We start from the raw sequence: 11,583 nt of genomic DNA on the forward strand, positions 1-11,583 counted from the left end.
TGGGGCCGGCCTTGAAACTGCCGCCACGCTCGCGTCGCCCTGGCAACGCCCCGCCCCCGCCCAACGGCCGCCGGGCGGCCAGGGCAACGGGTCCCGCCCCCATGCGCGTGCTCCGCCCACTTCCCCATGTCTCCGCCCTACCTGTTGGGCACCTCCCACAGACGCCGCTGGCGATGACGGCAGCTGGGGGGGTGCGTGGCGAGCAGTGACTGGAGGTGCGGACGGCAGCGTGAGCGGCGGTTTTTGCAGGGGGGGCATATGCACCCTCCTGTGCCCCCTCTGCATTGCCAATGGACCCATGCTCTGAAATCTCTCATGAATCTTCTCTGTCCCCCATGTATTGTGTCCTTGCACTGTCCGCAAACACACCCCAGTCCTCACTGCCAACCTAGGGCTCCATGGCTCTCTGGTGCCCCCACTGCATCCACACCCTGCTGATCCTTCACAGCATGCCCTGCCCTCCCATGAGCCTCACTGCTGCCCTGGGCACACTCACCTTGACTAATCCTCCTCCAACCACATCACGTCCTTCCTTTGGGCCGCCAGGCCCTCACTGCCAGAGACCACTGCCCCAGTGATCTTCATAGCTTCGTAGTAGCTAGGGTCAGGAGGGACCTGATCAGATCATCTAGCCTGCCCCCCTGCCACAGGCAGGAATGAATGCTGGGTTCACAAGACCCCAGACAGGTGATCATCCAACCTCTTCTTGAATTTGCCCAAGGTAGGGGTGAGGACCACTTCCCTGGGAAGTTGGTTGCAGATTCTGGCCAACCTAACTGTAAAATATTGCCTCTTGATCTCTAACCTACACCTATTCTCCATCAGTTTATTACCATTGTTCCTCGTTACCCCAGGTGGTGCTGGGGAGAAAAGGGCTCTACCTATTTGCTGTTGATCTCCCCTGATGAGTTTGTAGGCAGCCACCAGGTTCCCCCTCAGCCTCCTCTTGCTGAGGCTGAACAGGTTCAAGTCCCTCAGTCTCTCCTCACAGGGCCTGTCCTGCTGCCCTCTCACCAGGCGGGTGGCCCTCCTCTGAACTCTCTCCAGGCTGGCCACATCCCTTTTGAAGTGCGGTGCCGAGTACTGGATGCAGTACTCCAGCTGCGGCCTGACCAAAGTTGCATGGGGGGGAGTATCACCTCTCTGGACTGGCTTGAGATGCATCTTTGGATATATGACAAGGTATGACTGGCCTTGCTGGCTGCAGTCTGGCATTGGCAGCTCACGTTCATCTTGGAGCCAATAACGACTCCAGGATCCCTTTCCGCTTCTGTGCCTTCAAGAGGGGAACTCCCCAGCCTGTATGTATGCTGTGGATTCCTTCTCCCAAGGTACAGCACCCTGCATTTGTCTGCGCTGAACCCCATCCTAGTCTCATCTGCCCACTTTTGTAGTCTGTCTAAATATGTTTCCACCCTCTCTCTCCCTTCAAGTGTGCTCACCTTGCCCCACGTCTTAGTGTCATCAGCAAACTTGGACAATGTTCTTTCCACCCCCTCATCCAAGTCACTGATGAAGATGTTAAACAGTGTGGGCCCAAGGGCTGAGCCCTGGGGGATCACACTGCCCCTCCACTCTTCATGGCTCATCTCCATGATTAAGTCCCTCTTCTGCCCCTGCACGTCCCCCCACACCCCTCACGTTTTCTGAGGGTGGAAAAGAAAACAGGTGTTTGATCTAGTACTTGGGCAGCCTCCCTATGTAGCAAACCCATTTAGGGTTGCTGGCCAGAAAACACTGGGACCACAGGCCTGAGTGCCACAGATGCTGCTGGTCTGTTGGAAAACCAGCTGTTACGCCTTCTGGAGGATGGAGGAGGGCCTGGGAAGGGATGATATTTCCATGGGTCTCAGAGGAGTGGGAATTCCTGCTGTTTTGCTGGATGTTGGATGGTTGTCTAGGACCATGAGTCATCCTTGGGCCACATGCCAAATGTTGGGCAATACTCATAGAATCATAGAAAATGAGGGTTGGGAGGGACCTCAGGAGGTCACCTCGTCCAACCCCCTGCTCAAAGCTGGGCCACCCCAACTAGATCATCCCCACCAAAGCTTTGTCTAGCCGGGTCTTACAAACCTGCAAGGATGGAGCTTCCACCATGTCTCTGGGTAACCTGTTCCAGTGCTTCACCACCCTCCTGGTGAGAGAGATTTTTCTTATATCTAACCTAAACTTCCCTTACTGAAACTTGAAACCACTGCTTCTTGTTCTGTCACCTGGCACCACTGAGAACAGTCCAGCTCCATCCTCTTTCAAATCCACCTTCAGGTAGTTGAAAGCTCCTATTAAATCCCCTCTCAGTCTTCTCTTCTCCAGACTAAAGAAGCCTAGTTTCCTTCACCTCTCCTCATAAATCTTTTGCCCCAGCCCTCTCACCACTTTTGTTGCCCTCTGCTGGACTCTCTGCAATTTGTCCACATCCCTTCTTTAGTGGGGGCCCCAAGACTGAACACAGTACCCCAAATGTGGCCTCACCAGTTCTGAATCGAGGGGAATAATCACTTCCCTTGACATACTGGCAACACTCCTACCAATGCAGCCCAGTATGCCATTAGCCTTCCTCACAATGAGGGCACACTGTTGGCTCATATTTAGCTTATTGTTCACTGTAATACTCAGGTCTTTTTTTTGCAGAGCTGCTGCTTAGCCTGTCAGTCCCCAGTCTGCACAGGATTGTTATGTCCTAAGTACAGGACTTTGCTCTTTCCCTTATTGAACTGTATGAGATTTAGTTTGGTCCAGTCCTCCAATTTACCTAAGTCTCTCCAAATCCTAGGCCTACCCTCCAGAATATCTACTACTCCACCCATACTGTAGCCAAGGGCCAGAAGAAGAACATCTGACAAGTCACCTGAGGCACCCTTAGTCTTGCATATCTGCTTTGCTTGCTTGACTATCCCCCCAGATCATGCACCCCCAACTCGAGGGAGAGGGGAGCCCAGAAGCTCCTTTGCTGTGGCATAGACACTTCCTGGCTGACGAAGAAGAGTGTTTATGGCAAGGCATAGGCAACACACAGGGGGTGCATGTGCACTCCCTGAGAGCGCTGGTGCCTCCCTTGAGAGTGAGTGCTCTTGCCTTAGGTGACAGGCAGGGGGGCAGGTGGAGCGCTGGTGCCCCCTGCAGAAATGCCACTGGTACTTCCGGCCTCAGTGTCCAGCCTCACGGGGACCCCCTCCCTGCCGCTGTTACTGCCGTGGCTGCTTGCAGATGGTCCCCGCTCAGCCCTCCCTCACCACCGATGTCTGTGTCATTGCCTGTGGGCAGTTGCCGTGCGTCCCCAGCCTCAGGAGGCACGCATTGCCTATGTGGCAGAGGATGGAGAAACCTGCCCCAGGAGGGCCAATGCCACTAAGTCTTGCAGCACCTCCCTTCCCCTCTTTTCACCCAGCAACAGGCTCAATGGTAGGTGGCACCTGGACACACATTCTGTCTCTGCTGGGGAATCTATTCCCTCTGTCATAACATCTGCAGCAGTGGCACTGAAAACATCTGCTTTGAGGAAGAGCCACAGCACAAAAGTAGCCTGGTTGATACACCTGCGCCTCTGAAAATCTGTTTCCTGTCATTGTCCCTGGTAAGAAATCTATGAAATTTTCTCAAACAATGACTCATTTAAAAACCCCACACTCATAATATTAAGGAGACACCAAACTAAGAGACAGCCCCTTTAACATGCACCGATTCTCATTAATTTGTGTGACTGAGAAATTGCGCATCCTCCAAGGACTCTCCATCTCTAACAAAGAAACCTGCTACTCCCCATAATTTAACTTGCATTACAATGTCAAAGCTTTACTCTTGACTTGCCCCCAAACACACAACAGATTTGCCATTTTGTCAGGGCACATATGTCAAAACATACTCGCTGGGGTTGAAGTTAAAGTTTTGCATTACAGCCAGAGCTTGTGTAGTAGGTTGTTTTATTTCTTGGTGGTAGAAGTTGAAGATGCAAGGTTTTTATGTGTTGCCTCACCCACTCTATTTAAAATGCCCTGCTTGAAGAGGAAAACCTTCTCAACAGGCTTTACTGCTGCTCTGGTTTCTCCTTAGTTTAATTTTCAGCTTGCTGGAACATGCACTGGGTGGGGAGTGGTGCTGAATGAATGGGGTATCAGAGAGCGAGAGATTGATGTAGGAAGAGAGAAGGTGATAGGGACATACTAAAAGTAGTTGAACAGACTACTGCTGCAATGCTGTTGAGTCACTCTGTAGGTTGGTGGTTGACCCAAATGTCAATGTCCATCCAAAGAATACATGCAAATATGATATAGAGCTTGAACCTGAAAAGTAGGGGCCGACGGAGAATGAAAAGTAAATCCTTTATCTGGGGCAAAGACGTGAGATAGTGGAGCAGGTTCACTCCTCAGCGTCTTCCAAAACTTGACACGCAAGAGCAAACTGGTCACACTTTCCAGGAAAAACAGTAAGACAGTTGTTTACTTCTGGAATTATCTTCTATACCTTTCTAAACATGGCTTTAAATGTAGCCACATGTAGAACAAGGCTCACTGGATATGTGAGAAAATAAAAGGAAACTGATTTCTTTCTGAAGAGACTTTGAAACCTATCATTCCTCTTGATTTATTATTTATTTTGGTATTTGGCTACAAATAGCAATCAAAACATGAAAGGTAAATATAAGCTGGGAATGCAATATAAGACAAAGCCAACACTTCATTTGTTTCATTCACTCAGGGAACTTCTCTCACAGCTCATTCTTAAATACTACAACTAGCACTGCAGTGAGTAGAGATTGTGTCTCTGCCAGCATTAATGCCTTGTGCCTCCCAAGGCTGGGTGGGGCACGGTGACTGCCTGCAGGCGGTGGCAACGGTGTGGCGGTAGCAAGCAGGGACTGCCTGCAGGCAGCCGCAGTGATGTTAGTGGCAAGGATGGGTCAAGCGGTGACCACCCGTAGGCAGCTATGGCGGTATTGGCAGTGAGGGGGGGTGGCAAGTGCCAAGTGGTGATTGGTGACTGCCCGCAGACGCTGCCAGCAGCATTGGCAGTGGCCAGTCTCAGGGGGTGCACAGCCAATCTCAGGGGGTGCACAGCCAATCTCAGGGGGTGCACATGCACGTGTGTGCACCCCCTATGTGTCACCAATGTCTGCCAGATACCTTTTGAAATACCCTTAAGTTTCTGCTGCTTTTCACTCTAAAATGTGTGGGAAAGCCTGGAAACCTACCACTTGTTCATCTCTCTATGTACCAGCCTCATGAGTAGTCAGTATCAGGTATTGCAAAGAATCTATTTAACCCCATGTAGTTTACTTAGAATAGGACACAGTCAAATAAATATTAGTTCTGTGTCTGGCACAGGATTTCACACACGTGTGGTTTACACTATTTTCCTGCAAGTCACTATGATTTGGAGCTTTTCTGTGCAACTAATTAAGATCATACCTCCTTCTGGGTGGTTTTTTTACAGCATGGTTACTTAGTGAAATGTCATTTCACCCCTGTGTTTCCTTTTGAGAGATATTGCTGTGCAGTGGCCTAATCCTCACATCCTTTTATGAGTCTCTGGCTCAATAATGCCTTCCTTTACCATGGAGACAGATACCACTCCAGGTTTTGTTTGTACTGGGAAAGTTAGCTGCTTTGGAAAATATGATACCTACTTTATTAATTATTGTTACATAGCTCTTAGTCTGGTTTAAATTGGTTAACCAAGTAAGCACAAGCAGCTGGTACATTTTGTTACTGACCTACCTAGGAGCAAGACAGACTTTTCTCTAGGATTGTAATCATTACCATCCCTTGATGTTGCTGTAGTGCTGTGGTACGTGTTGCCAGACTAGATCAACCAATGACCCTCCCAACCTGTTTGGTACACGTGTGTAGTATGGTGTTTGCATTCAAGAACTCATGGGAAATGGGTCATGCTCCAAGGAATGCAAATATAATATATATATTCAAAAAGGGGGAAAGTAGGACCTGTGACAGGGGTCCCTAACACCTGTTACTGAGGTGAGTGAGTAAGCTAGGATGATGTAGGCATCAGGCTGCAAAGAGAACTGCAATCTGCACAGCTACAACCCGACCAGCCAGGTAATAAAGAACATCCAGGCTCCCTAGGGGATCTGGAATATGGTGATCAGAAGGAGTGGAGCCTAGGAACAATAGAAACCTAACTCCTGGGCTGAGCAGTCAGTATGGACCAGACAGTAGGAGAAGGAGTTCCTTGGAGGAGGAATGCAAGAGATGTGGTATATTGAGTAAGCCCAGAGGGGCTGAAGCTTGGGGATAGCCAATAACAGAATGGGGGGGATGCCTCTGGAAAGGTACCTTGGAAATAAGACAGCATTTGCTTATGCTTTCCCAACCTCCTTGCCAGGACCAGCATCATGCACACATACATACATATGCACATCACCAACCCACACTTAAAAAAAGAATTAAATGCCAGGAGGGAGGGCCCTGTGTTCCACAAGAAGAAGCCACAGGCAGCCATTAACATCCATCCCCCTTTTCCCTGCCCACGTGAGGCTGAACCCTGGAGGTGCAATGCAAGCCTCCTGGGCTGCTGGCTTCCTCACGAGTCGGGCCTCAATGATCTTGGCTGCCTCAAAATTGAAAAAGAAAAAAAAAGCTTTTTTGGTCGCACCTAGTTTCCCTTCCTCAGAGACACACTGAGTGTACCGATTGAAGCACGAGCCTAAAATCTGGGGCTCGGCATGGCATACCAACTTTGGGTTTTGGCATGCCATGCTGAGCCCTGTAACTTTCAGCCCTGAAGCCCTGGCACTGGCCTGATGAGTTCTGGGACCCATGGCAGCTTGTCATGTGTCTGGTGAAAAAAATGTCCTTGTGCCCACCAGGCACCCACTTCCCAGTGGAATCTCTGAGGCCACATCCAGAATTGAAATCATAACATTCCCACTCCTAAATCAGTACCCCCCGCCCGAGCCAGACAACAAGACTGGTGGCCCCTGTGCTTTTGCAACCTCCCTGCCTAGACCAGCAGCATGCAAACATACATACATCAACAACCCACACTTAAATAAATAAATAAATAAAATTTCAATACCAGGAGGGAGGGCCCTGTGCCCTGCAAGAAAGGCTACAGGCAGCCAGAAACATCCCCCTTTTCCCTGCCAGCATGACGCTCAGTCCCAGACATACAGCACAAGCCTAAAGGCCTGCTGGCTTCTTCACTGCTTGAACATCAATAGCTGCAGCTGCCTCAAAGTTGAAAAAGAAAAATAAACCTTTTGGCCACACTGAGTTCCTCTTCCTCAGAGATACTCTGAGTGCTCTGATTGAAGCACAGGCCTAAAATCTGGGGCATGCCATGCTGAGCCCAACAGCTTTCAGCCCCGGAGCCTTGGTGCTGGTCTGATGGGTTCTGGGGCCCATGGCAGCTTGCAGTATGTCAGGGTGAAAAAAGAAATTCCTCATGTACACTGGGGATCCACTTCCCAGCCAAGTCTTTGGGAACACACCCAGGCTTGAACTCCCAACATCTAGCTCAGCACACAAACCCCTGAGCTAGACAAGACTGCTAGCACCTTTCCCAACTCCCCCCCCCACTAAAATAGATTTAAAAAAATTCAAGGCTGGGAGGACCCTGTGCCCTGTAAGAGGAAGCCATAAGATGCAAAAGATTCAATCACTTTACAAGAGTTTGTAGAAAGGAGTAGGACGCAACACACAAGAAACAGTGGGTGCATGGTCTATGCCAGGGGTGGGCAAAATACAGCCTGCGGGCTGTATCTGGCCTGCCAGGCACTTTAATCTTGCCTGTGGTGCCCCCATGGGTGACTGGCGCCTCTTGAGTCAGGGGGGGCACGTGCTGACACTAGTCAGCAACTGGGAGTGTGGGGGGGGGGTCCCCTGTGGCTGATCTCACTTACCACAAAGTGGCCACACTGCAGTCATTTCCGGAAGTGGCGTAGTCGCTTTTGCTGGCAGCCCCATGCCTCAGCCAGTGCTTGCAGGCTGCCGGCTAAACAGGGAGTGTGGCCTGAGAGGGGGTGCACCAGCGCTTTCAGGAGGTGCATGTGCCCCCCCGTGCCCCCCCCATATGCATCACCACTGGGCACCCCCCAATGAATTGTGCCCCACCCAGCCTGAGGGTGGGAGCAAAGTGCCTATACCTGCCCCCAACATACCCTATTATGCCTCACTCCCACCCTTGTTGGCGGAAGGGCTATCTTCACTAGCATGGGATGGAGTTGCTGCTGCAGGCTTCCTCGATGTCCCGCTCCCTCTGGCCAGCAGGTAGGGAAGCGGGGTGGGGCTGGGGCTTGCTCCAACATGAAGCCCTGGCCTGGGGGCGCAGCAATGAGGATCAATAGGGTGCCAGGGACCCTAGCAGGGTTTCAGTGGAACCAGGGCTAAGCAAAGGTTCATGGCCAGCCTCTTTATTTTTATCGTTATTCCATCAAGGTGTGGCAGAAGAGATGGATAGGCACCCTAGGGGCAGAGCAGGGCATCGTCACAGAGCCACCAGGGGGCTTCATGGCTACCCCTGGGTCCCTGACATGTTACAGATAGCTGGAGACCAGTAGCATATGCATCTAGGGCACTCTAAGTCTATATGCACAAATTGAGAAAGAAAAATCTATATGCACAAATTTTGAGAAAGAAAATTAGCTCTGGCATATGGCTGTAAGAAATTTCATATATTCATTTATGGGAAGCCTGTGATAGCTGAAGCTGATCATGAACCCTTGGTAACTATAGCAAAGAAAGAGTTATCAGACATGCCACCCAGGTTACAGAGACTTTTCCTTCAACTGCAAATGTATGATCTAGACATACAGTACATGCCAGAAAAACAACTACTTATTACAGATACGTTGTCCAGAGCACATGACATAATGGGAACTGACAGAATTCCAGACCCAGACGTAGTACATGTTAATTTAATTCCGGTCACAGATAAAATGTGAGCACTAATTGCAGAAGCTACTGCTCAGGACACCACATTGCCAAAAGTGATAACAGCTATTTGTGCTGGTTGGCCTGGAAAACATATATCTAGCCCTTACTCTCAGTTCAAGGAAGAGCGGTCAGTCCTGGATGGCATTTTGAAACATTCAAAGTCTTACAACTTGTTGTTCCAGTAGTGCTAAAGAAAGACATGTAAAACAGAATACACAAGGGGCATTGTAAAATGCAAAAGGAGAGCAAGGGGTGCTCTATATTGACCCAACATAAATAATGACATAGAAGATGCTGTAAAGGCTTGTACAATGTGCCTAAAGTACAGATCAGTGCAAAGAAAAGAGCTCATGATGGTTATGGAAGAGCCCATAGCTCTGTAGTATCAAGTGGACATTGACTTATTCTTGTGTGCAGGAAAAAAATATGTTTTACTGCTGGATTATTATTCTCACTGTCCTCAAATTGCATTGCTTGAAAGCACAACAGCAAACCATGTCATAATTCTCATCAAATCAATTTTTGCTAGACATGGGATTTCACGAATTATGAGAACAGACAATGGACCTCAATTCGACTGTCTTGAGTTGAAAGAGTTTGCAAACAAATATGGATTCTGTCACAACACTTGAAGACCTAAATACCCACAATCCAATTATCTGGTGGAAAATGGAGTACAAATATTGAAGAAATTATTGAAAAATCTACAGATTCACACACCAATGGTTACCTGTCACTCTTAAATTACAGGGCAACACCCATGAAGCATGGATCATCCCCAGCAGAAATGCTGTTTAACAGGAAACTCAAAACCAGGCTGCCAAATCTTGTGAATGATGCTCATCAGAATGAAAAGCAAGACGTGAAAACACTTTTAAAAATTAACAAACTCAAACAAAAATGGTACTATGACAGGGATTCCAGGGAGTTACCACAACTGCACAACAAAGATATGGTGCTTATTTCAGATGGACAAATGTGGAAACAAAAGGTACTAGTTTTCCATCAAGTAGCTCCCAGATCTTATAAAATAGTCACAGTGGAAGGACAAGTGTTAAGAAGGAACAAACAACACTTGTAGTTTGTAAAGGGGAGAAAAGAAGCAGCATCATGAGATCTACCTGAAAAAAGAGCTAGCATCAAAGCAACAAGAAATATCAGGGGAGATTGCAAATGACACGTAAGTAGAGACATCTGAACAAGGAAACCAACAAGAACTGAACCAATAAGGATTGAGAATGCAGAGAAACTGAGATCACTTAGAGCTAAAAAGCCAACCCAGATACCTGTTAAAATGTGCTTTAACTATGGGTTGAACTAAACTGCCAATGTCAGCATTATATGGGTATTTGTTACATGTAAAGGGGGAAGATGTGTGGATACTTTTAGAAGTGTTATGCATAACACTCATTGTTCTATAACCTTAACTCCTTGGTCTTTTGAGAACAACACACCCTGTGCCCCCCTTTGGGGATGGGGTGTATGGTGACCGGAAGAGGTGGACCAAAGAGAGCAGGATATAAGTAGGGCTCTGGAAGAGAGCAGGCAGTTGGACCCAGGTAGGAACCAGAGAGAGACTCTCTGTACAGAGCTAAGAAGCTGTGTTCATTGTGAGTGGGCCTAGGAGGGCTGGTGGAGTGGGGACAAGTCAGTGGAACGATGGAGAACCTGAAGGAGTGGTTAGGGAATGAGCTTCTCAGCCAGACTTCAGTTTTGGTTGTGTGTACTTTGATTTGAATTTTGGGCAAAGTAAGCTCCAAGACATATTGCAGCTGAGAAGGGAGAAGGGAGGCTGCTAAGGACACTGTGGGGTGAGTGCTATGTGGGGTGTGTGTCATAGATTGTGAGCAGGGTGTGTAAGGTCCTGGAACTAGCAAGACTAACTGAGGGACAAAGAAACCCTGGCGAGACTGAGCTTACTGAAGGACAAGATACATTGGAGAGGGGCTATGTGTAACGGGGCAGAGCCACCGTGGAAAGAGATGGGTAAAGATGGATGTAAAATCAGTTCCTCCTCAAGATCTCTGAGCCACAGCTTACAAAGTGCCACAATTGTCCAGGGCTTTAGGGAGTGTCTGAGTGGGATCTGGATCAAAGGGGCACCCCTATTGTATATGGGGTCATTAGAAGTGAGGGGAATGGACCTGAGAGTTGGTGTTGCCAGATGGGGATGAAAAGGTGATGTATGACTTAAATAGAAAATGCAGGTACTGCATCACAGTAGAGTGAAGCAGAAAGATAGTGTGAGAACAAGTAGCATCCTTGATGCTGGGTATGAAATCTGAAAACCTGGGCCAGAAGTACAGAAGCTGAGGGATACTGCATGTGGCCAGACTCTTACCCCATGAGTCTGTGAGAAGGAAGAGGGGTATGCAACAGAGGCCCTTACTCCTGTGCTCTGAGAGGACTGCACGTTCCCAATCTCAGAGGGGGTGTGGCCAACGAAATCACCCCTGCAAGGTGCGCCTCCAGTCTCCTTTTGAAGCTCTCCAGGGCAGGTGCCTGCAGATGAACGTATTAACCCGGCCCTGGGAAGAGGTGGTGACTCTCCCTCCTGGACAGACGCAGGAGGTGCGGCAGGACTGGACACCCCCTGAGGTCCGTGCCGGGCCTGGCGCCCGCTCCCGGAGGAGCCTGCCGGCCGGCCCACGTGTGCGGCTGCAGCCACTTCTGGCCTCGCCTCCCGGCC

The sequence above is a fragment of the Gavialis gangeticus genome, unplaced genomic scaffold (assembly GCF_001723915.1).
Source record: "Gavialis gangeticus isolate Ggan-Ray unplaced genomic scaffold, GavGan_comp1, whole genome shotgun sequence".
NCBI lineage: Eukaryota > Metazoa > Chordata > Crocodylia > Gavialidae > Gavialis > Gavialis gangeticus.